Source organism: Lonchura striata, chromosome 1A, assembly GCF_050655825.1.
Source record: "Lonchura striata isolate lonStrDom1 chromosome 1A, ASM5065582v1, whole genome shotgun sequence".
In the NCBI taxonomy this organism is placed as follows: Eukaryota; Metazoa; Chordata; class Aves; order Passeriformes; family Estrildidae; genus Lonchura; species Lonchura striata.
Genome location: NC_140741.1, coordinates 73,139,680 through 73,166,098, shown reverse-complemented (window position 1 = coordinate 73,166,098; position 26,419 = coordinate 73,139,680). Strand labels below are relative to the sequence as shown.

Here is a 26,419-nt window from a genome sequence, read left to right as displayed (position 1 = left end):
TTCAGGGAAGCCGGTGGTTGTTTGGATAAACTGAAAGCCACACACTGGATCCAGCATGATGGGATCAGCTGCTTCTCCAAAGGTTATTGTCATGGAACCACAACTAATTCTGGCAGGGGGTAGTGCACCTTTCCCATAAAACAGCTTTAATTTTTGGATTGTCAGCCCTGTCTGCTTTTGGTAATTCAGACTCTTTTAAAACAATATTGATCTAAAAAATCAGTGTTTTGAATGTAAATATACTTAAATTTGGTTTAATTTTTTTTTGGTGTTTTGGTGTTAACATTATATGAAACAGTAATAAGGTTGGAGCAATTAAATGTACAAAATTTCATTAACTCTGCCTGTATCTGCTGTTCTGATCAGCCTGTACTATAGCACTATATGTTGTGGGTTTTCTTTGTTTTGGTTTTGTTTTTGTTGGGTTTTTTTAGTGTTGGTTGTTTTTTTTTTAGTTTTTTGTTGTTGTTATTTGTCTGGGGTTTTTTTTGTGGGTTTTTTTTTTGGTTCTTGGGGTTTTTTGTGGTTTGTTTTATTCAGTTTATTTTTATTTATTAATAATAATAATAATTACTGGGGGCTTTTTCGGGGGTGAAATTTTATTTTCCTTTGTGCTTTTGTGAGTTAGGAAAAGGCCTTCTTATGGGTTTTCAAGAAACTGCAGGTTTCATGCATTGCTGGTGTTGATGTCAACAGGAGTTAAGCAGGGCAGAGCTCAGCTGTACCGTTTCAGTGGGATTTGAGTGGGGATCTCTGTTCTCCCAGTCCTTGTTAATGGAAGTGCTGACATTCATTGGCAAGTCCTTGCTGAATATTGGAGACAAAAAAGGCAGAGATGGTGACTGTGGAGAAGTAACCAGGAATTGTGAGCTGAAATGCTATTTATTGAATAAAACCAAATTCCTCAAAAGCAGTATTACTTCAGCAGTGAATGAGTCACATCTATAAGCAGCAATAATTTGTACTGGAGCCCAAAATTGTGTAATACAGTGGGGGGAAAATGCTGGTAGGGACGTTTGATAAGTTAACCCAGGCCTCCAGCGTTGTGATGGGAGAGCAGCATCTGTCAGAGCACTCTTTCAATTACAGAAGCATGGAAAATAGATCCTCATTGTGCAGCCTGGATGGCAGGATCCAGCCCTTCACTACTGCAAGCAGATGTGCAGGATGATTCCTGCAGCAGATTTCAGGCTCCGAATTGGAGCTCTCATTGCTCCCTTTCTCAGCTTTTTTGTGCCCTTCCCCCTTTCCAGGATATAGTGCAATCACTGGTCGTTTAAAGAGTACTGGTTTCAAAAACAAGCCCTTGTAGCCTTTTCCTGTGAAGCAAATTTTGTGTTCCTGTGGGTACAGTTACTCTGAGAAGGTTTATGGAAGATTATTCTCCTGGTTGCTTGGATCAGGTAAATACTATAAACATAATTTGTCATGTCTAATATTCTCCTGGTCAAGTTCTCTGTAGGATATATCTAGTTGTATTAATCAGTTTTGTTGATGTTCTCTTTTGCAATTACAAATGTACTCCTATATCTTTTGCAATTACAAAGTACTCCTATATCATGAACAGGTTTAATTCTGTTCCAGATGCTATGGGCTGATAAAGTGCTAATGGGTCTTCTGGCAGTTTCTTGTGAGATCAGTTTCCATGAAAAAATTGTATTTACCCAAAGTGAAGTAAAAAAAAAAAACAATTCTGCTTTGGAGCACAGGTTTGTGATGTGCGTACAATTCCTGGTAGACAAGGATTGTAATTTGTTTTTTGAGCAGATGAAAACTGTAAGTCAGCTCTGAGACTTTCAAATGCAGTCTCTTTGGTACCTGTGTCAGCATTAATTATTGTATAACTCTGATGTTAAGTATAAAGTGACACCTCTTCTGACCTGCAACATTTTTCCTGGGCAAACTATGTTTGGCTTATTTAGTTTTCATATTTGATACATAAATTTTTGTGAAGATCTTAAACAATGTTGTTCAGCTGTTCATTGTTCTTTCTGGTAACGTGGACAGATATGCATCATGTTTTTGAAAGAGCTTGCAATGATTCTTTCCCAGTTCACAACTTTTCTCTTGAAATGTTCCTTCATGGTTGTGCCTGCAGTCTGTCCATCCTAGGTCTTGTTTTCAGGCTGCTGCTGCTTTGCAGGAAACAAAAACGAGATGACTAAGTCTGTGCTTTCCCTGAAAGTAGCATTCATGATTTGTCTGTTTTCTTCAGTTGTTTTTCTGCTTTTCCTGCAGCAGAAGGAGACTTTGCCTCATTCCTGAGTGCTGGGTTATCTTTGTGGTTTGTTGGTTCTGGATATGCAAAGAAAGAATCTGCAAGAGCAGAAATTCCAGCAGGGAAGGACAGCAGTAGGGAGGTTCTCTCTTCATCCAGTTGCAGTCAGACTCCTAAGATCAGCTTTCCATCCTGATGGGTGTTTTGTTCCCTTCTGCCCATCACTGCCACCAGGTACCCAAAGCACAGGGACGGGCAAAATCCATCCTAGGCTCTCAGCACTGCTTAAAGCAACGTTCCCATGGATTGCAGCAGTGTGGTTGATAACTTCGAGGTTTCTGGAGTTAGGGATGGGATTGTGGAGTCCTAAAATGGTTTTGGTTGCAAGGGACTTCAAAGGTCATCCAGTGCCATCCCCTGCCACAGGCAGGGACATCTTTCACTATCCCAGGTTGCTCCAAGCCCCATCCAGCCTGGCTTTGGACACTTCCAGGGATCCAGGGGCAGCCACAGCTTCTCTGGGCACCCTGTGCCAGGGCCTCACCCCTCTCTCAGGGAAGCATTTCTTCCTATGAAATAATCCTTCCAGTTTTTTTCTCTAGATCAGGGCCTGTAAGTAGGTGATTTCCCATCCTGTGGTTCTAAGTTATGTTTTCCTGGCATCTCCACTGTGTGTGCTAGATGGATGAAGGTTTTCAGCATACTTGATTATAAGAATGATTTTCTAGCAGCCTTTCTTGCATAACTGACTACAGAATGAATTTCCCTGCTAGCATTTAGTTTAAAATGGATGAAGATTATAAATACATGTTTTTCCAACTAATCTTACTCAGCTGACCCCTCTACTTCTACATTCTGTGTCTCTCAAGGGTTCTGTTAAATAATATTTATATTAATAGTACCATCTACTGCTGAATCCCTCCTGTGGTTTATAAGAGCATATTTAAGTATTACATTATGTTAACCAGCTTCACTGGTAGCTCAGAATTCAAGCTGTTTGTATTTGCAGTTCTAATGCTAAGTCCTTCATCTCCTGTGTGTTGTAAATAAGATTTGGACCTGTAGAGAGGGAGGCCTGGGCAGCAGGGGCTGGGATTCTCCAGCCCTGCAGGGAAAGGGGACGTCCAAAGATGCATCCACAGCCACCTTTGCTCCTGGGGAATTTGGGGTGTGTGGGTCAGTGTCACCAGCACTGGGGGTACAGCAGAGGAGGTAGGGAGGGGATTCTGTGTGAGAATCTGTGGTGTCTGTGAGCATCATTTCTGGAAGTGCAGAAACACAGAAACCTCAACTGGGTAAGATTTAAAAGTCAGAGACTGTGAGGAAGAGACAAGTGGCTAACATAGGGGACCGGAGTAGAATCATAAAATCATTCAGGTTGTAAAGGACCTTTAAGATTGAGTCCGGCCATTAGCCAGTGCTGCCAAATCCACAGCTTAATATAAAAAGTCAAACAAAACTGCTTCCTCTGTATACAAAAATCAAATTTGAAGAGTTCATTGAGCTTCTCTATATTATATCTGCTTATTACTAATTCATGTTCCTGGTACATATTATTAGGCACTTCTGCTAACTTTAGGAGCCTATCAATTGACTTTTATGAACTCTGTGCTACATTATTATATAATTATAATATTATATTACCTACCTCTTGGTGGGGAAGATAGCTGTGTGTCCATCTGGGAAGATATCATCTCGTGCTCAGCTCCAAGACAAGGCAGCAGTTCTGAGGCTCCCACCTTTGCTGTCTCATCTTCCCACATGTTGGGAGTTCTACTGGGATCTTCCATTTCCCTTCCAACTGGCTGTGCTTCCTGTTGATTTGCTTATTGCTCTTCCTAATGAGTGCTTGTGTAAACACAGAAGGGTTGGGTGCCTTTTATTGAAAGAAACTTGGAACTGATGGTGGAGGAATTAACTTCAGGGATGTCAAATGCATGGAGCTGTGGTGCAGAAGTTAGTGCAGGAATAATGCATGCATCTTAAATTTAGATTTCATGGAAAGATATGTCTTTGTGTTACCACTAGATTAATGTGTTGGCCCAGGATAATACTGGCTTTTGAAGAGCTTATCTTAAAATGTTTGAAAATCTGTTCTTGTGTTTTACCATAAACTGATGTGGTCCAGCAGTCATCTGGCTCACATACTGGAAATATTTTGTTTTTCTTTTAACATGACTCATTACCATGCATTTGTAACTATGGTTCTTTTCTCTTAGAGGATTTGTTCTGCCCTTTAATTATCATGTTTTGGGGCATTCAGGTTTGACTTATTACCAACATAGAAATTCCTCCAGGGACTTCTAGCTTCCAAATAAATGTTATAGACTGCTTGCCCGTAAAATTAGCAGTCCTTATTACTTCTCCATTAGTCTAAATTAGATCTTCAGTGAGGTTATGTTGCCCTAGTGCATGTGTGAATCTTACAACTTATTTAGGGTGTCAAAAATACTGCTTTTGATGTGTTTGGGGAAGTTCAGCTGCTGGAGGTGCTCTCACTTGCTCAGTGGCAGTGGTGTGTGTTTTTACTGACAAAATAACAAGTGAACTATTGTGGCAATTATTACTGATCATTTGGACTTGAAAAATCATGAAGAAGCATTGTCCATGTATTCCTGTTCTCAATAAGGTATTCCATTAATAGTTAGTGGCCATTTCCCGTCCTCTGTTTATTATTAGGTATGTTCTTCTTGTTTCTCTTAAGACCTTTTTTTTTTTTTTTTTTGCAGTCAGAGAATTAGAATATTTGTTTCTGTTTGCTTTCTGAAGGATGATCTTGCAGTTCCTGTTAATTTTTTTTATTGCTGAAGGGATTCTTTTAAATAACAGAACTTTTGATTGGGTCAGTTTTGTTCATTATTTCTTCAGTACTGGATAATTCTCTTTCCTTACCTTGGTTTCCTGTCTAAAATACTTATTGTTGATGGTGTTGGTGATATTCCTGCAGAATTAATGCTAACTGCTAGTAAGAATATTGAACTGGAAATGGTTTCTTAGGAGTCTAAGTCTTGTCACTTGATATAGGAAGCCTGATGTTGTATAATTGCTATATAATTTGTACTTTAAAATAATCAAACTCCATCTTAAGGACAGGTTTTTTTACTTCCATTATTGGAATTAGAAGAAAGATTCCAATTTTCAGAGCATCCAGGATCTTAAAAGTCATCAAATTGCCAGCCTAACATTTTGAAGAGCCATTTCATGCTCACTTTTTAATGATAATTGCAGAGTTTGCCTTATACCTCTTTACTTGTATTTATTGCTCCAATGCTTTTATGACCAGGAACTATATCAGTTACTACCTCTTCAGTCAGGTAAGCAAACAAAGCCTCTGGTCTACATTCAGTATTGAATTTTCCATTCTCCTGACCGCCCCAAACTGTGCCTGCTCTGCATTCTTGGCTCAGCTCGGAGCTGGCGTTGCACCTTGGTTTGCCTGCAGCCAGAACACTTAAACCAGCATGGGACACAGTGTCCCTCCCTGAGGATCTCTCTATTCCTCCAGAACGTCTGTGGTGAGTTCAGCTTGCTTTGCTGGGCTCTGACGTGCACTTGGAATGGTTCATCAAAGCACAAACATGATTTAAGGAACTGTTCTTAATCGTATTGCTGTTGTTTGCTGCAGCTCAGGCTGCACAAAATGAGTGCTCGGCTCGCCCTCCATTTCCTGCCTCACAAACCTCATGGTCCTGCCTTTCATTTTGGAGCTGTGTTGTTTCCCAGTGAGGAGGCTGCAGGTGCTGCTTCTCCTCTCTGAGCCTTCTTGGCTGATTCCTGCATTGAATGCTTGAACACAAAGCATGGATGGAGCAGAGGATGGCAGGGCAGAAGCTTGTCCAGGCTGGGATTCATCAATTCTGGGAGGCAGCAATAACCAGCAGCCACTGTCCTGTGACTGCTGACACTGATCTTGGCTGAGAAATCAGCCTTTTGGGTCTAAGCCTATGGCTAGTGGTCAGACAATGTCCTTTTTTCTTTGTGTTTTTTGTTGGTTTTTTTTTTTTTTGGTCATCCTAAACTTGCAGTGAAATGGGCCAGGTAAATCTGCCAAGCACAGAACTTCAAGTTGCAAGGCAGAGCTTAACCAAGAGCTGCCATTCCTGCTACCTCAAACCACCTTTCTTTCCATGCTCCAGCGTGAATCCAGTTCCCTTAAGCAGGGCACACACAGTAATTAGGTGAATTTTCCAGGCAGCTATAAATTGGGGTCACAGTTGCTTTATTTAGCAGGTGTGTCACTCTGATGATCCATGGTCACATAGTAATGGGCTAGGATTTTTCCTCTTTCAGAGTTTCCAAATTAAGGAGCTGTTCACCTGGTGGGAATATGTATTTTACCCAGGTATATGGCTGCACATTTGCTGCTATTGAAATTCATCCCACTTCTATTATTTAAGTCTATTTTTTTAAGTTCTTTTTGTACATTCTCCTGGTTCTCCTTTCCTAACTCAGTTTTATCAAAAGCCATAAACAAAAGCCAGGATTACTAGTGGGGGAAAAAAAGCTCCAAAACTTACCCCAACCTGGCAAATTTATAATTCTCAGCATCTACATATGTCCACCAAGACCACAACTAGTTACATGTGAAGAACTTAGTACAGCCCATGTGTTGAAAATACTTGTTTTTTTTCATGTCCTCTTCTAGCAAGACTTAAAAGATGTCCCAGGATATATGGGTGGATTTAAAAAGCAGATTGTGAGGTCTTGGGGGTGTTGCTGCTCACTTGGAAATACCCTTTACCTCAGCGAGGTAAACCAGAGATCTTGTATATTTTTGAATGGAGAAATGTGGAACATTCTTCCAATCAGTGATAGAAGAGCTCGTAAGAGAATGGTTACTTTTTTGTGTGATTTGGGTAGGAATAATGAAGGCTTTCAATCCAAATACTTGGCTAAGTTCATTAAAGAAGAAACAACATAAAGAATGGAGAAAGGATTAAACCTGTTTTAAAAGATGAGAAGATAAATAGAACCTGAAAGCCACTCTTAACACGTCAAACAATGATAAATAAATATTAAATAGTCTTCAGTCAATTCAAATCAGAAAAAGAATGGAGAGGCATAGCTCTCATTGCAGGTGATGACATAAAACAGTTGCTTCCATCCTTTGTAAGGATGAGGAAAGGCAGGATAATTAATGGACATGATGGTTTAGAAGGTGGCTAAGAGGTAGGGACAGATAGTTTTGGAAGGGAAGGAAAAGGGTGGGTTGGTAGAAAATACATGGATTTTCTAGTACATGGTTGGCATGGCTGTGAAGGGTCACATCATCTGCCTGTTGGGGCTTGGCACAGTGGAGATAATATTCAAAATGTAAGAAAATTGTTGGAAGGTTGTGATATTACAGATATTTGTGTTCTACTGCTTGGATATGGCACGAGTGTTGCATTGATCTCTATTTTTAGACTTATAAAAATCTGATTCCTTTGATCTGCAGTTTTCATTGTTGGGTGGCATTGAGTGAATAGTGGACATGCTAAAAGAAAGAGGCAGTGAGAAAATACTGCTCTTTTTCATGTTGTAATTGTGTGGTGTTTACATGAAGCTGTGAGGTCACTGGCTTCCGGTACGAGCCGCTTCCTGAAAACCTTCTACATGGTACATCTATAAATGTACTTCTTAGAAAAACTCAGCTGATTTTTGGTTTTCCTTCTCGTGCTGCTGCCTGACCACCTGACTTTTGTTTCTGCTCCAGAGTTTGTGTAGCAGTGCAGGATAGTGATGCCTTGGAATGGAGGGTGATGCTGCAGGAGGCACGGGATGTGCTGGAGAAGGTACCACAGAGAAATTGGGTTCACAAAACCCAAAGCAGGCAGTGGGAGCATGGAAACACACACACAGTCTGACACCTAGAAAGTATTGATAGTCTCAGGCTTTAGCAAACTGAGTCATACATTGACAGGTGATGCAGTCAAGTTTGAAATAAGGAGGTAAAACCAGCATCAGCAAAATTGCTCCATGTTCCTATTTTCCTGTTGGGTTTCAAGTATGTAAAAAGCCATTAGTTACTTGCAAAACCTGTTGAAATGAAGTAATTTTTTTTTTTCATGCAAAGTTCTCATGTTGTAGGTGGCTTCTAAACTTGAATGTTTGGGAATCATGGCATCATTAGGCTTGGGAAAGCCCTCTAAGACCATGAAGCACAACCATTCCCTCAGCACTGGAGAAAAGCACATCCCCAAATGCCACATCTAAATGTCCTTTAAATCCCTGCATGAATGGGGACTCCCTGTTTAATCCCTAGCAACCCTTTTGGTGAAGAAATTTTCCATAATATCCAGCCTAAACCTCCCCTGGTGGAGCTTGGAGCAGTTTCTTCCTGTCCTGTCTCTTGTTGTTCAGGAGATGGAAGTAGCCATCAAATTTCTGTAAGACATGAAGGATTTGGCAATAATAAAAAAACCCCAAGCACATACATATGTGTGTGTGATAAAGGAAAAAACAAGCAGGCAAGCTTCATTACTCATCACATAGAACACAGTTTTGGGTTGTATGACATTTATAATGTAAAAGAGATGATTCCAACCAAAATGCGTTCTTTGAAGTGAAATATGGTCCTCGTAGAGCAATATATAAATGAATTTAACTGTGGAAGGTCAGCATGTGTGGGAAGCAGGAAAGATAAAAAGAATGTCTGAAGGAAGAATTAGAATTCTAAAGTAGTTTTAATAGAGTTATGTCTGTGTTTTTAAATTTTTTAACCAGATTAGATGAACTGAAATATTTCAAATGTGTATGTATTTTTTGAAAATATCAGTATAATCCTAAAGCGCCTCGATAAAATATTTGAGTTGAATATTTTTTTCTATTTTGTGGGGATTTTTTTCTTCATATTGATTAGCTAAAATACTACTTCAGGCTAGTACCTAACCTAGCAAAGACTAGCTAGAATACCTTTAAAGGAGTGCTTTTATTTATAAATTATCTCAGTGTTGCAGTATATGAAAATACAGACATTCTGCTGTGAAAATGAGTGTTTTAACATCATGTGTCAGTTTGAAGGTTGAAGATAAATGTGAATTTCTGGGGTTAGTAATACATTCATTCATTTCAAATCAGGTTATTTTGTTTGATGACCATGCACAATATACTGAAACTTACTAGACTTCACAGAAGTAATAACAATGGGAAATTCTTAAATACAAATAATTCTTAAATTTACAAGCGCTTTTAACAATACTGTGGTTTTAGCCAGTCATCATGCTGTTTTATAACAGCTGTAAACTCTTATTTCCAGCAAGACACGCTGCTTGTCGACCTAAAGTTGGCAACATTCCTGTGAATTTCCATGGTAATTTTATTGGTAATTAGCATTTGTCAATAGCTTTGTGTGTCATAACCCTTACATGTCTCAAACCTCTTCTGTCTGTATAGCAGTGAGATTCCTAAAATTCAGCTTTGTGGCTTTTGTCACCCCTGTAGGAAGAACTAGGGGTTTAAATTCCCACAATGTGATGATGTTCGCTGTTCTGTTGATAATATGGTTTTTTTCCTCTCATTGTCTGGGTTTTAAACTTGTAGCTGTGGCACCAACATCCTCATTTTCTGGTGTGTATCTTCTTTTATCCTGGGTCTGAGGGAGGATGTAGTGTGGTCGTAAGAATTTCAGGTTATCCCAAAATGTTACACTTGCTTGAGGTCCAGGTGAACTTTCAGTTCAGTTTGGTAGAGCCCTTTATGATTTCTGCATTTCTCTGTAGGTTGAGAAATAATCTGGTAATATATCTTTAATTGCTTTTCGTCATTTCTCAGGTGAGTGCATGATCACCTGACAGGTGGAAAAAAAAACTCAGGTAAAATGTTTTTTGGACAAAAATGCAATAACCTCTGATGGAAAAGGGTTCAGATAAAGTGACCTGAACCCTTTGGCCTGCAGAGCTGTAGTCCAGCTGCATTGTAGAATTGAAGTTCATGAATCTTTAGTAGTGATCACATTGGAGGAACATTTGGGTTTATTCACCTTTCAAAAGTTTCATCTTTGGGTGAAACTGGCACATAGACTTAGCTGAAAATTGTTTTGGAGTCACTTAGTTTTTTGTTTTGCTTAAAATCCTAAACCTTGAAGTACTTTACCCTTTGTGTGTTCTTCTGAAACATTAAAATGTTCTATTTGGTTTTACATTTGTTATGCAGTAGTTACTGGTTATCTTTGCATCTTGATTTTATCTCCAGTGAATCCCTAGTGCTGAGCTTGTGGGAGCTTTATTTGGGTGAGTAACAGTGAGCAGTATGTGGCTTGACGGCTGGAATTTCCCAAAATCAAAGTGAAATGAAGGAAATTAAGAGTTAAAGCAAGGACGGGAGCTTGCAGCTGCGGATCAGTGCAGTTTCAGATAGTTATCACTAGGAGGACACACAGACCGTGGTATTAAGGAACTAATTGTTTATCTTTTCCTATTAACTGGTTTGGTGCTGAAAAATTTTGTCTTGAATGGGTGCCATATAGTAATGTGTTAATTTAGTAATGTGTTAATTAAGATACTTGATTTTACTAGAAATTTAAAGAGAGGCTTGTGTAAATGGAGAAAAGCAGAGTGTGATGACATGAGGAAATCTCCCGGGGATTTCTTGGTTGGTGAAGCAGAACACGGATTGTGGAGGGTGTTTGTCTGACAGAAATAGGTGACATTTAGGTAGAAGTGATCCCTTTTTTTTTACCTTTTACTTTGTGTTGCAAGGAGTTCCTTACACCTTTCTGTGAAATGTTTGTGGTGTTTCCTGCTGGTCAGGACGCTGAGTGAGTTGGATCAGTGACTGGGATTTGATGTGGCGTTGGCTGTAATCTTCATTTAATCTGTTTGTGGTGTTTCACAGTGTTTGCAAATAGCTTGTATTTTACTTGTCTATATGTGTTTACTTAGATTCTGATGTGCAGTGTCTGTGTCAGGTTGAGTAATATGGAAATTAGTCTAATTGATTTAAATAGTTTGTAGACTGCCCATGTTGCTGAGGCAAGCTGTTACCTAATAAAGACTTTGGAATCTGACTCTCTGTATAGAATGACTATTGATATCACACATGCAGACAAAGATGATAACTGAAGCATATGCTTCAAATAAAATGACATGAGAAAATGAAAAATGGTTTCAGATTTGAAGTTACTGAAGGATGCATGGAAATAACACCAGATGGAGAGAAAGAGAAACTTAAGACAGAGATTATTAATAAGTGTGGTGCGTTGCTGTGGTATAGAATAGAATCCTACAGGCTTTCAGTGTATAAATCTTGTTGTTACTTTGGTACTAGTTTCTGTGATGTGTAAAAGTGAAAATGCATCATTTCATTCTTCCAAAGTAATACTCCCTGAGGCTACAAAAAGTAGCACAAGCCAGTTCCAAGTCACTTTTGAAAACATACTAATAGTTTTTGGTAGATGGTCAAGATTGAACTAGATCTTCCTAAAAAATAGTATTTCTAGAATTAATGTGATTTTATATCTCTGGCTTCATAAACTATCACTGGGAGACATTTTCCTCAATATTGAAACTTGTTTCTGTAGTTCAATGTTGTTAGACTAAAAAGCAAACCACTGAATCTCCTTTTGATAAAACCCATGGTCTGGAAATGTTGCATAGTTGTTTTGTCAAAGTTTCTATTTGGGAACACGCTGGTTCACCTTCTCCTCAGTCTCTGTGTCTAACACAGTTTAATTTTTCACACATTTCTTTCATCTTTGCAGCAAATCCTGCATTTTACTTTTCCTGCAGGCTACAGTTCCTGTCCACCCATTTGTATTCCCATCAGTTCAGTTGACTTTTATCATTTTTCATGGAATCAGTCTCCACCTACTAATAAAAACTCGCTGTTGTGTGTGAGGCCCTCAACTGTTGGAAAACAAGGATCCAGCCTGGTTCCAAACTTCGGAGTTGAGTATTTGTTCTGGCTCTGGGCAAGACTGGGCACTCTGCAGGTCTTGAGCTTCAGCCTCTTGAGTCAATTAATTCTTCATAATTTGGGCTAAATTGTCAAGGTTTGTCAAGGCACTGTTTTATTTTCTGACCCTGCAGAGATTTTCTGTATTTTGCAGAGCTTTCTAGAAGTCTGGAGTAGGGCCTGACTCAGCAAAGTAGTTCAAGGTCTTTTTATTTACTGCAGAAGTTTTAATGACTGAGGCTTCTCAGTCTGTCTTTATGATTTTTAAAAAAGACCTTTTAATCACTCATCCTAAAAATAGCCTGGAATAGTCTAAACAGTAATTGATGTATGAACAGAAACACTGTATGATGTCATTAGAGGTCTGCACTGGTTTTCTAAATTATCTAATTTGAATTTTGGACAATTCTGAGCATGGAAGGGGAAGATGAGACCTCGTATTACTACCCAGAGGAAAGATGAGGATCCTTTTTTTTTTTTTTTTTAATTAGGAGAATGAGGATGAGGCTGCAACAATGAATTTTAGACTGTTAAAAATAAGAGTTGGGTTTTGTTGAGGATGTTTTATTGGTTTTGGGTTTTTTTCCCCAAAAGCTGGGTGAAATGCTCTGTACCAAGGAGTTACAGTAGATTGCTGGAATGAGGCAAGTTGATCTCAGGATGAATAAATATTAAATACATTTCTTCTTCATACTAGGGAATAGTTGAAGGTTCTGTCAGGGTGTTAACACAGGGAGTAATTACAGTACCATAGAATATTTGCAAGTGTTGTAGGAAAGCAGGTTTTGGATTATTCAGACCCTTTAAATTAAAAATTGCTTTGTAAGTTTATATTCAGTTACACACATCGATTTGATCAGGTTTTTGTTTTACAACAGAGATTCTTAACCTTTGACCAAAAGCGAGGAAGTCATTCAAGGCGGCGCATGAAGATAATCATTGAGATTTTGAGAGCAGTGAAAACAGATCAATACCGAGTTCTTGTTCTGGGAGTAGCAGCAGATGAAATCCTCCTAAACTCAGCTGTGAGACGGGGATGGACAGCTGGGGCAGCAGGAGCAGGGCAGGATGGAGGGAGGCAGGAGGTCACAGCAGAGGGGCACACACTCCAAAAGGAGCACTGCAGATGGTTCCACTGTGAGTGTTGGTGTTCGTAGCGTAGCACGCGAGGATCCTGTGTGCATTTACCACTAGGAGTGTACCCACACGTGAAATCCTAATTTCTGCAGCATTCACACACATTTGCCAGACTTGGCATTTTGCAGCCCCGGGAGGTGTTGCAAGGAGCAGAGCAGGGATGAATGAAGCAGCTTTCTGCCTTCATCTTCCCAGGTGCGTCTTGTGAGATGGGGAGAGGAATTGCTGCGCAGAGGCAGGGGCTGAGGAAGTTCAGACGTGCTGAAACAGAGATCAGCTATAGATCAGCTTCTCTCAGCTGCTTGCCAGAATTGCAGTGTTTTCTCAAGTTGTTTTAGGTTCATTTGCAGAATATACCAAGCATGAAGCATCTGTTTTGCTCTAATCAGAAGACAAAAAAAATATCCTCAGCTAATGGGGAAGGCTTTCCTTGTCTCCACAACTCTTCAGGATTTTTATGCTGTTGTTTCAGTGGACAATCAGATTTGGTACTTGTTTGCCTTGGTGTAGAAGTACATTAGTGCTGGAGAAAATGTGTTTGAAACACTGTATTGGCATCTTTTACATGGCAAAGGTGGACAGAATCAGATCCCATCATTGTAGTGTGATTTGTTGTAGTTCCTCTGTAATTATTGCCAATTTCTGCTAGTATAAACCTAAAAGTAAGCAACCAGTTTTGCATAACTAACAAAATTTTCAAGTAATCATCTGCATTTGTATTTCTGAAAATTCTAAGGATAAAGCAGAAATTCTAGAATTGATTTTACCATCATAGCAATCAAAGGTTATATCAACTATTCGCCAATAGGACATGTGTTTTCATTTTGCTGTACTCAATATTTGATATTTTTTACCCTCCTGCTTTACATTAAAATCTTTTTGTCCTTTTTTGTTTCAACCCTTTAGCCTATATTTTTAAAATGAATAATGGTTTTAGTTGCTAAGTGGCTTTTCTGATTTCAAGTGCCACAGGTGGCAGCAGTATTGGGGTACTGGGTGAGTTTGGGAATGACAAAGAACTCTACATTTTGTAGTTGTCAATGTTAGAACATAATCTTTTGTTTTGACCTGAAGGATTTGTTTTAACAGTAAAGCAGTTTCTGTGTCTGTCGTGTCTGTATTGTCATGTAAATAGTTCTGGGAGCTGCGGCAGAGTTCATGTTCTCAGGGGCTTCACCCAAATCCATCTGTTGTGCAGTTCTGATGGAGATGCAGGGTGCAGGAGTCACACAGAGTGCCCTGGGTGGCAGAGGAGTGTTTTTACACTTGTTTTTTTAGCTGTCTTACGGGAAATAGATGCTGCAGCCCAGTGGAGTTGGCTTATTGAAGATGAAAGGTAATTGAACCAACATGGGATTAAATAAGGCTTTTCCATCTCTCCATGTGACCTGTCTTAACAGCTTTTAACCAAACAGTGGAAAAGTACAGAGTGTGTCCGTGGCCATTTGGCAGTCAGTCTCTCCAGACACAATTTCCAGGGCCTTCAGTTGTTCCCTTCATTTGCTTTAGTCAGTTTGTTGAATTTGATAACAATATTTGATGTTATTTGATAACATATTCTTCAAGTTTGAATTGAAACAGACTGGCAGAACAGAGAAGAATGAAGGAAGATATGCACCCTGTATAATGTGAATAGAGTAGAAATAAAGAAATAAATCACATAAATTCTTGTGTACAGATGGTGGCTGAGGTCTGCTCAGTGCACAAGGGCTGGTCAAGGTTTTTTGTGTTTATTTTTTTCCCAAAAGAAACAGTAGAAATTGATATCCAGAGAGAGTTTCACAACTCCATTTATTTTCAATTATCTTGGAGCTGTTGGCCACTAAGGGTAAAGCTTGCTCAGCTTTCTTTAACCACAGGACTGATAAATTCCAATGGAATTATGGCTCTGTGTTTCAGAAGATTTCTTGGGAGAGGAAGATGACTGACATAAATGGATCTGAACAGGAAAGGAAGGATGTTATTCTTGGTATTGTTCAGGGTGTTTTCCTCTTCTGTGGAATACAGTTGAATCAGTAAGAGGAATGACAAACTTGGAGGCTCGAGAGTGCAGTGATCAGACCCTGATAGGTGTACATCAGTGAAGTACATCTTAAAAGAGCCCAGGAGCTTTCCTGGATCTCAGTGTGGCAAAGATTCAATAATAGGTAATTTTCTTTCTTGGTTAGAAAACTTAGGAGTTGATTAATATTTTATTTTGTTATTTTATTTTATTTTTAGAGAAAGCATTGAGTTTGCTGGGTATATTTTAGTGGGGGTTTTGGGGGGTTTTTTTTTGGGTTTTTTTTTTGTTCTGTTTTGATTTTCTAACCAATAGGTGCTTCAATCTTGCACATTGTGTTATGTGGGTAACAATATTGTCTAAGACATAGGTCACTGACTAATGTAAAAATGAGGTGAGGGGAGCTGCTCTATATTGTGAAGGAGAGAAATTGTGCTTTGCTACCTCCGTTTAATTTCTGTTTCCTTCGCTCTAAGGTTCTTGTTTATCTGTTGTAGCCTCTCTAGGTATAAAAGACTCAATAGTTTCAGGAAATAAAATCAGATGTGATGGTTCATTTCTCTCGCAGAAAGATGAAATACCATCTTGTCAACAGAGGGAGGTTGTGGTCAGACCAGGAGGGCAGAATGTCTTTGTCCTTGGCGTCATTTCCTTGGCTGGTGACCATGGGGTCACTGTGTCTCTAATTAATATTCTGGGCTTGCGTATATAATTTTTGATACCAGAAGTACAAATCTTCCTTTTGCCAAGTGTTTAATTTCTTGGACAGGAACATTACCTTGAAGCCACCTAGGAGAAACTTAGAGTTGCCAACAAGATTAATCCCTCCGGGCTCCAGGAGCAGCAGTGTCAGGGAATGACTGATCTGAGCAGGTCACAGGGAGTGGAGGGCTACCTTGAGAAGTTTAGGATGGGATTCCTAATTTTCTCATGGAGAGAACTGGATTCAGTAAAGTTAATCATAATGAAAGCTCTGCTAGTTTAAGAAGACCTTCTTTACCTACAAGGGTACCTGGACAGCTGATACTTGGTGTAGACAATTGAAATAAATCCCAATATTCCATGATTTGATTCCTGTGCTTTATAAGAAATATGGGTTTATTACAGATGTGCTGTTTTTCTGTGAAAATTTGTAGAATCCAAGTCTTTTGTCTCCAAAAATGAAGACAGTATATGCCAAAATATGCATTTGAAGGAACAGTTGAAAATTAATAACATTGCACTTCTCTTTTTTTTAACATAGGTATTGATTTAGAATCTTTCTTGAGTTGTAAGAATTGAGTCAAGCAGTTGGAGGGGAATGTAGTGGGTTAGAATAAAATTAGTCTGTCAAGTGTGGATATATAATAGACACCATGGTGCTACCTTGGGCACTCTGTCATTAAAATCCCAGAAATAGTCCTGATGAGTTTTATTCTGTTCTTGTAATCAGACTCTGCAGTGCAGTTAACTGTGGTCTTAAAATACTTGTATGGGTTGAATAAGAGGTGCAGAATTAGGGGGCTGTGCTCTGATGTTCCCAGATGATTTCACCATCTCCGGACGTATTGCCTGCTGTTCAAATAATGGGAGGAAAAGTAACGATTGAGTCATATTGGTGAAATTAGAGATTTTATTGGAAGGTTTAGGTGGGCACTAAGTGCCCCGCTGAAAGGATTAGGTGGGATTTTTCCCACTTGCTGCTTGCTTTACACCCAGGTGTAAATGTGTAGCAGGGAATAGACTATTTCAGTGATCATCTACTCCAACTGCCTGAGCAATTCAGGGTTTGCTAAATGGTTGAAGCATCCAGGTTGTGGATAAATACATTGAACAGGACTGGCCCTAGGGCTGATCCCTGAGGAGCACTGCTGGTGGCCATCCCCAAGCAGCTGGAACCTCTTTGTGCTCTGCCCTTCAGCCAGTTTGTCACCCAGAGCACCCTGAACTTGCTCATCCCACAGTGGGGACAGTTTGCCCAGAAGGATGCTGAGAGTGCCAAAAGCCTTACTAAAATCCAGAAAAACTAAATCTGCTTCCTCCCCTTCATTCCCTGGGCATTTGACCTTATCACAGGTGGTTATCAAATGAATTAACCTTGTGTTGATGGTTCTTCAAAAGACCCTCAGCAGCACCCACTATAATCCTCTCCATATTTTTTCCAGGAGCTGAGGTCAACGACCAAGTCTGTCCTGTTTTTGGCTGGGATGGAGTTAATTTTCCCTAGTAGCTGGTGCAGTGCTGTGTTTGGGATTCAGTGTGAGAAGAGCATTGATAACACACTGATGTTTTTGGGTGCTGCTGAGGAGTGCTAACTCCAAGTCAAGGACTTTTCAATTTCCCAGGCTCTGGTGATGAAGACACGACTGGGACAACAGCCCTGAGCCATCCAAAGGGGTATTCCATACCATGGGACATCATGCCAGTATATACGCTGGGGGTTTTATCCAGGAATCAGTGATATTTTGGGATGTGCTGGACATCAAGTCAGTGACTAGTGACCTGTGCATCACTTGTTGTCTCTCTTTTTATTATTTCCCTTCTCATTATATTATATACTACTGTTACAATTATATTTGACTTAATTTAAATTATTAAACTGCTCTTATCTCAACCCACGGATTTTAACTTTTCCCAGTTCTTCCCATCCCCCTGTGCTGGGAGCGAGGGGCTGTGTAGAACTTGGTTCCTGGCTGGCATTAAACCACAACACTTTTTGGTGTAAAATCTTCTAGAATTATTTTCTGCACAAGTCGATGCCTCTTGCAGATAGTTTAATTACTGTGGATTATTTTAGGTATCATATTGATGACATGGGTGAGCAGAAGGAAAGGGAATGGGGTTGTCATGACTACTGTGTTTTTTTTAAAATTTTACTTATCCCTAAAAATTTAGAGATAAAAATATTTTTAAATCAAAGTACTAATGTCCTTTGCTGATTGTAAATTACTGGTCATACTTCAGACTCCAGTAATTCTAGCAGAAGCAGTTTTTCAAGACATTTTTCCTGGAAATCAGAAAAGGGTGAAGAGAAAGAGCATTCTCTTGGCAACTTATATAAAGGAAAACTGGGTTAGCTTAATACTCATGTAATAGTTGAGTATAACTGACTGTGGTGCTTACAAAATGGCATTATTTGTTTCAAATCAAGTGATTTTATATGGAATTTTTCCAGACATTTTTTTAAGTGATGGTGATTTTTACTTGAACTAGTAAATTCCTGCAAGCTTGCAGCTACTAACAGTAATTTCATTGTTTTATATAAATCAATATAATTATTTTTCCATGAGGAGATCTCGCAGTGCTCATGCCTTAGTTGTGGTTAGGAGTGAGTTTCTCTTGTGGAACTGATTTAGGCTTTTAATTATTTTATAGCAAAGGGAAGACTGATGCAATTTTGAGGTATTTTCAGTCATTCAAATGGTAAATGAACTACTTCATGACTAATTAAGTAAATAGTTCTCTAATGCAGAAGAGTGGGCGTCTTTTGTGTTCTGGGTGTGTTCATTCTTGACCTTTGCATTACTTGGACCAAAAACAGTAGTGCAGGGACAGAATTCTGGTGCTGTCTGTGTGTTGTCAGCATTGATCAAGCAGGGATCCTTCCACTGTGAACAGCTCAGACGTGGCTTTTAAAAAAGAGAAGGAATTTTCTTGTGTTTTTTTTTTAAAACCTTCCATCAAAACAAAAATCCAAACAACAACAACCAAACAAAAAACCCAAATGTTGCCTGGTTTATCCCTAAACACACATATTTATGTGATCATTACCTCTACAGTTCTCTCCTGAATTTGATTGATGCCTCTGGCCTCCTTTATGTGCTTACTCAGCGACAGCAGTGTCTCTGCTCTGATTCCCAAGCTGGTTTTAGCTTGGGTTGGTGATATAACCAGATCAGTCCAAGCTGAAAATGGGTTCATTTGTCCTTTTTCTCAGCCCTTGCAGAATTGCCTGGTACATGAGTAGGCTGCCACTTGTCCCCCTGGCTTGCTCAGTCTCATTCTTAAACAGTCTGGCAGTCAGTGCTAGAATTAAACTGAAAAAAAAAATTATTTCTCAGTCATCCTTTGGTTGCTGGTATGCCTTAGCTGGGTGGTTTTGTGCATGTACTGGAAGCTGGTAATTTCAGGTATTTTCTGAAAGACTGAAACGCTTTATTTTGTTTTGGGTAATTAGAAATAACTTTTTTTTTTTAATTTTCGATTTTTTCCCCTGAAACCTAGTTAATATTATTGATAAATATAAACTACAGGATGAGGAATCTCTAGCAATGGATTTTTATGCTGACTGTGACATGCTGCTCACTCAGCTGAGGAGCTTGCCTTAAGTCCCACACCTGAGCTACTTAAAGGAGCAGATCTGAACAGAAGCTGTGAATTTGCAGGAAGTGTGAAAGGACTTTAAAGCCTCGTTAATCTGAAGATATTTCTGTGCAGTTTCTTTGTGTACAGTTGATTTTTAAGGTGTGTAAAGCCAGAAGCATCAGGTGGGAGAAGTGATGGGCTTGGCTCTGCCAGCATTGATTCCCATTGTGTGTATCCATGGTTGTTCCTGACCACTCTTCCCCAATCCAGTCTGGATTTAAAAGTCCAGTTAGCCTGTGGTGGTGACAAATTCCACTTTCCTGGTCACACTGAAAGCAGGAAAGAATTGGGGGAAAAAAAAAAATCCTGTTTTTTCCCCTCCCCCCCCCCACCCCCCCCCCCCCCGCTTGTTTTATTTCTACTTCTCTGACAGGTGTTGCTATGTATGTCAAGAGTCTTGTAGTTAAATGAGCACAGTCTTTATTTTTAAGTGAAAATAGGATTTTGAAGTTGGTAGCACTGGAAAAAATGCTCCTGCTTGCCCTGAGCTGATTGTTTCTTTCCAGGGGGTGTGTGTATGTGACAGAGGCTGGAAAAGAGAGGGATAAGTGTGTGTGGGCACTGGCAACAGGCCACACTCTTCTGGCCATGCTCTGCATCATCCCTCCCTTCTCCCACTGCCTTGCAGAATGTATAGGCTCAGCTCTATAAAATAATACATTTATTTCAAAACTGTGTTAAATGAGCTCATCTCAGTCACTCAGCAGTTAAGAAATCCTGCCAAGTGCTACACGTCTTGTAAATTTAGAGGGTTTTTTTTTTCTTTAATGTGCAAAGGATGAAATACTACACAAGTTACTGAGGCAGAGAGAAGGCATCTTCCTTCACCCGTCACATACTGAGGCACGAAAAATGATGCTGGAAGCCAAGGTTTCTGACTTGACCCTCCTCCTCAGAGCTTCTGAACGTGAAGATTACCGACTCTCAGGAGCTTTCTGCTCGTGGCAGGCAAAATCATCATCTCTTGCACTCACAGCTGAGGGTTTGGCTGGGGTTGGTGACCAGCTCTAGCACAGCACAGCTCCTTTTCCTTCTCCTTTTCCTTCTCCTTTTCCTTCTCCTTTTCCTTCTCCTTTTCCTTCTCCTTTTCCTTCTCCTTTTCCTTCTCCTTTTCCTTCTCCTTTTCCTTCTCCTTTTCCTTCTCCTTTTCCTTCTCCTTTTCCTTCTCCTTTTCCTTCTCCTTTTCCTTCTCCTTTTCCTTCTCCTTTTCCTTCTCCTTTTCCTTCTCCTTTTCCTTCTCCTTTTCCTTCTCCTTTTCCTTCTCCTTTTCCTTCTCCTTTTCCTTCTCCTTTTCCTTCTCCTTTTCCTTCTCCTTTTCCTTCTCCTTTTCCTTCTCCTTTTCCTTCTCCTTTTCCTTCTCCTTTTCCTTCTCCTTTTCCTTCTCCTTTTCCTTCTCCTTTTCCTTCTCCTTTTCCTTCTCCTTTTCCTTCTCCTTTTCCTTCTCCTTTTCCTTCTCCTTTTCCTTCTCCTTTTCCTTCTCCTTTTCCTTCTCCTTTTCCTTCTCCTTTTCCTTCTCCTTTTCCTTCTCCTTTTCCTTCTCCTTTTCCTTCTCCAGCTTGGAACCTGCAACGGGTGAGACTTCTGCTGCTTCCCTCCTAACGAGGTACGGATTCCAGATCAAATGTTAAGAGCTGCTTGTTTCTACGTGAAGAAATCACATTCGACCCCTGGATTTGTTCCAAGCAGGGATAGCATTACGTTTGACTCTTGTGTTTGAAACTGTTAAAGCCTGCTGATCTGACACAGCTAGGGATGGAGCTAAAATACATCAGCGTTTCAAAGATGGGAGGCAGAAGGAGCTGTTGGGTAATTTAGGATGACATTTAGGGTGTTGCAGGTCATTACACGTAACTGTTACTCCCTGTTTTGAGCTCAGTAGCTTATGTTTGACTGAAAATTTGAAAAATTAACAGGCATCTGCTGGAAATGCTTTTCAGAAGTGCAGGCTGGCTTATTTGGGAGATACTTAGAAATGAGGATTTCAGCATCTCTCTTAGTAATTTGTTCTATGGGACAAACAATCTGTGCTTGCTTCTCTTTTTTCCTTTTTTCCTTTTTTCCTTTTTTCCTTTTTTCCTTTTTTCCTTTTTTCCTTTTTTCCTTTTTTCCTTTTTTCCTTTTTTCCTTTTTTCCTTTTTTCCTTTTTTCCTTTTTTCCTTTTTTCCTTTTTTCCTTTTTTTCTCCTTTTTTTTGTGTGCGTTTTGCCGCATTTTGAACTTGGATATGCGAATTCTCCATAGTTTCATGGGAATTTTAAGCTGGCATAAACCAGCAGAATTGCTGAAAGAAGCAGCCAGCATCCCCCAGTTCCTGCCTGGGTACCAGCTGGCCCCTGGTCCTGGCCTGGTTCTCCTGCAGCCGTGGTTGAATCCACTGCAGAACCAGCCAAAAAATCAGCAAAATCAGATTTCTCCTGGCTCTGTACCAAGATCTAGTTCATGGCGAAGCTGCATGAAGGGGAATGAAAGTCAGGGATGAGAAATGGGTAAAGGTGGCTTCAGCAGCAGGTGGTGAAGCCACAGAGTAGCTATCAGCTGTTGGTTCTTGGCCCTTTTCTGATGGGAATACTGGTGTTCTTTATTGCTCTGCAGCCAGCAGGGTCTCTGGGTTCATCCTCCTGGTGTTAAACTCCAAAACTTCACAACCAGGTGTGCATCAGAATGCTGGAATGAAAAAAATTACAGTTACTGGATGTAGCAAAAGCTGTTCAAGTGTTATCCAGGTATTAGTGTTTATCTTGTTGTTGAGTTTTTAGTATCTGTGTTGTAGTAATTGGTAGCTATACACAGGGGAAAAGGGCTTTGGATTTACTGGAGAGCTTATGTGAGGCAAATTAGTCTGAGTGTTGGCAGGTAGAATGTGGAAATTCTCAGTATGTGATGACTGTTTTTAGTAAAGATTTATTTCAAAAAATAAACTCTGCTTTAAAGGCACAAGTTGATATTTATCTTAAGACCAGATGTTGAACAGTATTTAGTGCTAAACCAGGTGACCTTCACACTAAATAATTTTGTTCTCTCAACTGAATGATTATTTGTCTTAGGAGAGCATTTGGTAAGAAATCTCAGTGCCAGCTCTCACGCTTTTAATACTTTATTGTGGTTTGTAATAAAAGGAGAGCATCTTTAGCCTGTAAAAATCTGAGATGTGCATCATGCTAATGTTGTGTTAGTTTATTGTGCTTTCTTTGTAGTCCGAGGAGGGTGAGGTTTTCTGAGATAGAGGAAGAAAGAGCTGAAACTGCAGAGAGCAAGATCTGAGGACAAGTCAGCCCTAGCAGCAGAGGATTGTGGAATGTGGGCAAGGGAATGTCTTGTGGAGTTACAAACTAGAAATTTAAAATATGCCCATCTCCTGGAGCATCACATACTGATGTTGTTCTCTATAGATGGAAAAGGATTTTTCTCCAGATACTACCGAAAGTGTCGACTGATCTTTTTTGTTAGTACTGTCAAAATAATTTTTGTTGTTTTCATTTCAGTTCACCATTAACTCTTACTGTAGTGAAAGTTGTTACATAAAATTGACCGGTATTTTCTTGCCAAAAGGCTCCAATATTGTTTAAGCAACTGAATGGTTGAAGCACAAAGTCAATATTCAGCTCCCTGATTCCATGTCTCTCCTGGTAGCACAGAGCAAAACTTTCTTGTATTTAAGACTGAAAAATATTCAATTTTCTTTTCAGATGGATTGGGTTTTGGATGACTTGTGAATTATTTCAGCAAGAGTAGCCCTTCACAAGTTTCAGCTGGTACAGGTCTCATTTTACCCATGGGAGCTGCTGAACTCATCTGTACAGGCTTGGTTTGGAAAGGAATCATCTTCCCACTTCCATTTTTGTTTAGGAGCTCCTGACACAAACCATGACACAGCCCAGGTCATCAGAGCTGCTGCCACCACTTCTGTGGAAACCCTTTCCCTTGAGATCTGACCAAGTGTTCATTCAACTCAAAAACATCTTTTGAAGTGACCATCTGATTTTGGGCTGCCTTAATTGGAACTTCCCAAAGTTGCCTGGCCACGCCAGTCCTGAGGATGTTCTGCTGCTGTACCTTGGCAGTGTCGGGTTCATGGTTGGACTTGCAGGTCTTTTCCCAACCTAAATAATTCTGTGAATTAATTCTGTGAAATAATTCCCTTCTTCAAATGTTCTTGTTGCTACTGACTGAGCCTCCAAACTTTGATATCTTTCCTGCCTGTTTTACTCTCCTCTGTGCTTCATTTTTGGTTGGCAACTGATCCTGAGTAGTCCTGTCCCAGGCAGTGCCTTGTGTCCTGATTATTCCCTTTTACCTGTATTTTGTAAGATCTTCTACTTGAATTTGTGGAAAAGTTTGCTTGGATGAAATTTTTCTGGCAGCCTGCAGTTTTTATAGGGGAAATGACCATATTACTAATTTAAAAATCTTACTTTAGATTTTTTATTGAAGACAGCAAAGGGTGCCTTTTCTGGGTTTTTTTTTGGGTTGGGTTTTTTTTTGTTTTTGTTTTTTTTTGGGGTTTTTTTTTTTTTATTTTTTAAAATATTTGTTTTAATATTCATTGTGCAGATGTGTATTACCCTGATAAAGCTATGAAGTAGCCAAGCTGTGCTGATCTTCACTGGAGGTAGAATAGTTTAAAGAAGGCTTTGTGACCTGCTTTAGTTGTTTATACTTCAAAATAATTTTAAAAGAAAGGTGCTTTTTTATTTACCAAGCATTTGCAAGTAAACCTGAAAAACCCATCACAGCAAGTAGTAAATAATTTTCTTTACAACACAAGGCCTTTTCTTTTTTTTCTGAAGAAATGGGATTCCTGCCAGCTATCAAAGTTTTCAGAAGATTGCTCCTATTTTCTCCTTATTATGTGTCAAATAGTAAAACATAAAATTGTTAGCAAGCTTTTTAAAAAACAAAATATATCCAGGATTGACACCTTTTTTGACACCATTTAATTTCTTTTCCAGTGGAAAATAATGGCTATTAGAAAAGAAGATCAGTAAACAATGCTGAAATAGAAGTTGTTTGGGTTTTTTTTGATTTGATTTTTTTAAAGAAAGAATCTTAAATTATTAATTGCTTCTGGAACATTAATGCAGTGGCCTTGGAGTTTTCCAAAGGGGACAGTGGGACTCTCAGTGCAGGTCCAATCTGCTGTCGTATCTATGACTTACTACCAGTATACATACATATTTTATATATATATGTATATGGTATTTGAAACATTCAATAAAAATGAAGTTTCGTACTTGGTTCAAGGTGTCTGGGTGCCTTGTGGGCATATAAAATACAGTTATCAAGGAATCATCAATTTTCTAGTTGGCTAAAAATGGTGGTTGTGGTTGTGTATCACTTCTGTGCATCAATTCTTAAGAATTTTAAAAAAACCTACAACTAGAGAAACCAAAAACTTAAACTAATGGTCACCTTTCTGTTCATTGAGCTGTGACTGAAACCAAGAACTGAGCAAAGAGTTTTGCAGTAAGAAGTTGTAGCTAAAATGTACCTAACATGAATTAAACAGGAAATTCTGCAGAGAAAAAGGGGAAATAAGAACTTGGATCTTGTTAATGAAAGTTTTGGCAAGGTGACCTTTTGGGCCTTTTTGAAAACTCCAGTGTGGGATGTGTCATGACTGAGGACAAAGTCTCAAGCTATGTCAGGGAAAGTTTAGGTTGGATATTAGGAAAAAATTTTTCACCGAAAGAATAATAAAATACTGGAATTGTCTTCCTAGGGAGGTGGTGGAATCACCATCTCTGGATGTGTTTAAAAAAAGACTGGACTTGGCACTTGGTGCTATAGTCTAGTTGTGGTGTTGGGGCATAGGTTGGACTTGATGATCTTAGAGGTCTCTTCCAACCTTATTATTCTGGGATTCTGTGTTTGAATTTCTCATGTCTTTCCTGACCATGGTGGGGGGAAAAGGTCCTTATTGTGCTGTGTTTGCCATCAGGTGCAAGCCTCTGGTGGGAGGGAGATGGAGCATTCCCTGAGAATATCCGAGGGTATTTTTGGGAAGCAGCTTTTTGGTGGATGGGATAGACACTGGTCAGAAAGGAGCCTTTGACAGGAATGGAGACTCAGAAGGGGAAAACCTCCTTCCAGTGTCCGGGAATGTTCAAACAGGGAAAGAAAGACTTATTTCAGGGATGCATAGGGATTTGTGAAATTAGGTTGTTAATGGATTGAGAAGAAGTTTTAAAAAAAAAACCCAACATGGACCAGGGGAGTTACTTAAAAGTCTTCTATTCATCTTGCTTTTAATTTTGCTATTCACAAGTGCCATGTTTTATGTATTTTGGTAATAACACGGAGCTCTGGAGTTTACAGTGCTTTTAGAGTTTAATGATGCTCATTCTTGAGGAGGGAGCAGAGCTCCTCCATCATTCAGTGACTCAGGGTCCCAGAACAGGGGTGGCAGAGGCAAAGTGTGAACCTTGAGGCAGCCCTGGGCCAGGAGGCTGGAAAGAAACAAAAACCTGTGTCCTCTGAAGGCTGAGACAGAAGGTTTGATCTGTATTTTGAAGAGTCAGTAGCACTCTTCTACACAGGTCTGGAAAAGAATTGCAGAGTGTGGCATGCCTTTCTTCCAGGAGTTGGTCAGAAACTCAGCTGGTGGAACTCCATGTTGATCCAGGTGTGTTGGTAGCACCTGAGGTGGATGAATTCTACAGAAAAGAAAAGAAATCCAAGTCTTTCATTGAGTTCATCCCATGGCTCCCATGCATAACCTTTATATGAAGAAGAGAGGAAGTCTGAGAGCCTAAGAATATAGACAGATCACCAGACTGGCAGAGATCAAATTGGGATTAAGAAGTTTGAGCAGGAGGAATGGGACAGAGATAAACCACTGCACAGGTG

The 26,419-nt window shown here is 39.6% G+C and overlaps 1 protein-coding gene across 27 annotated transcripts in view; it reads left to right on the top strand.

Annotated features, from left to right (window-relative positions):
* Nucleotides 1–26,419, top strand: part of LOC110470912 (endonuclease domain-containing 1 protein-like) — a 159,908-nt gene that overhangs the window by 7,507 nt on the left and 125,982 nt on the right. The window contains exon 2 of one of the 27 annotated variants that reach the window (XM_085568602.1): nt 23,260–26,416. The exons of 24 other annotated variants lie outside the window; for them this stretch is intronic. The gene's annotated coding sequence lies outside the window, so the exon portion shown is untranslated. 2 more of the 27 variants (XM_085568600.1, XM_085568598.1) reach the window with 2 other exon arrangements.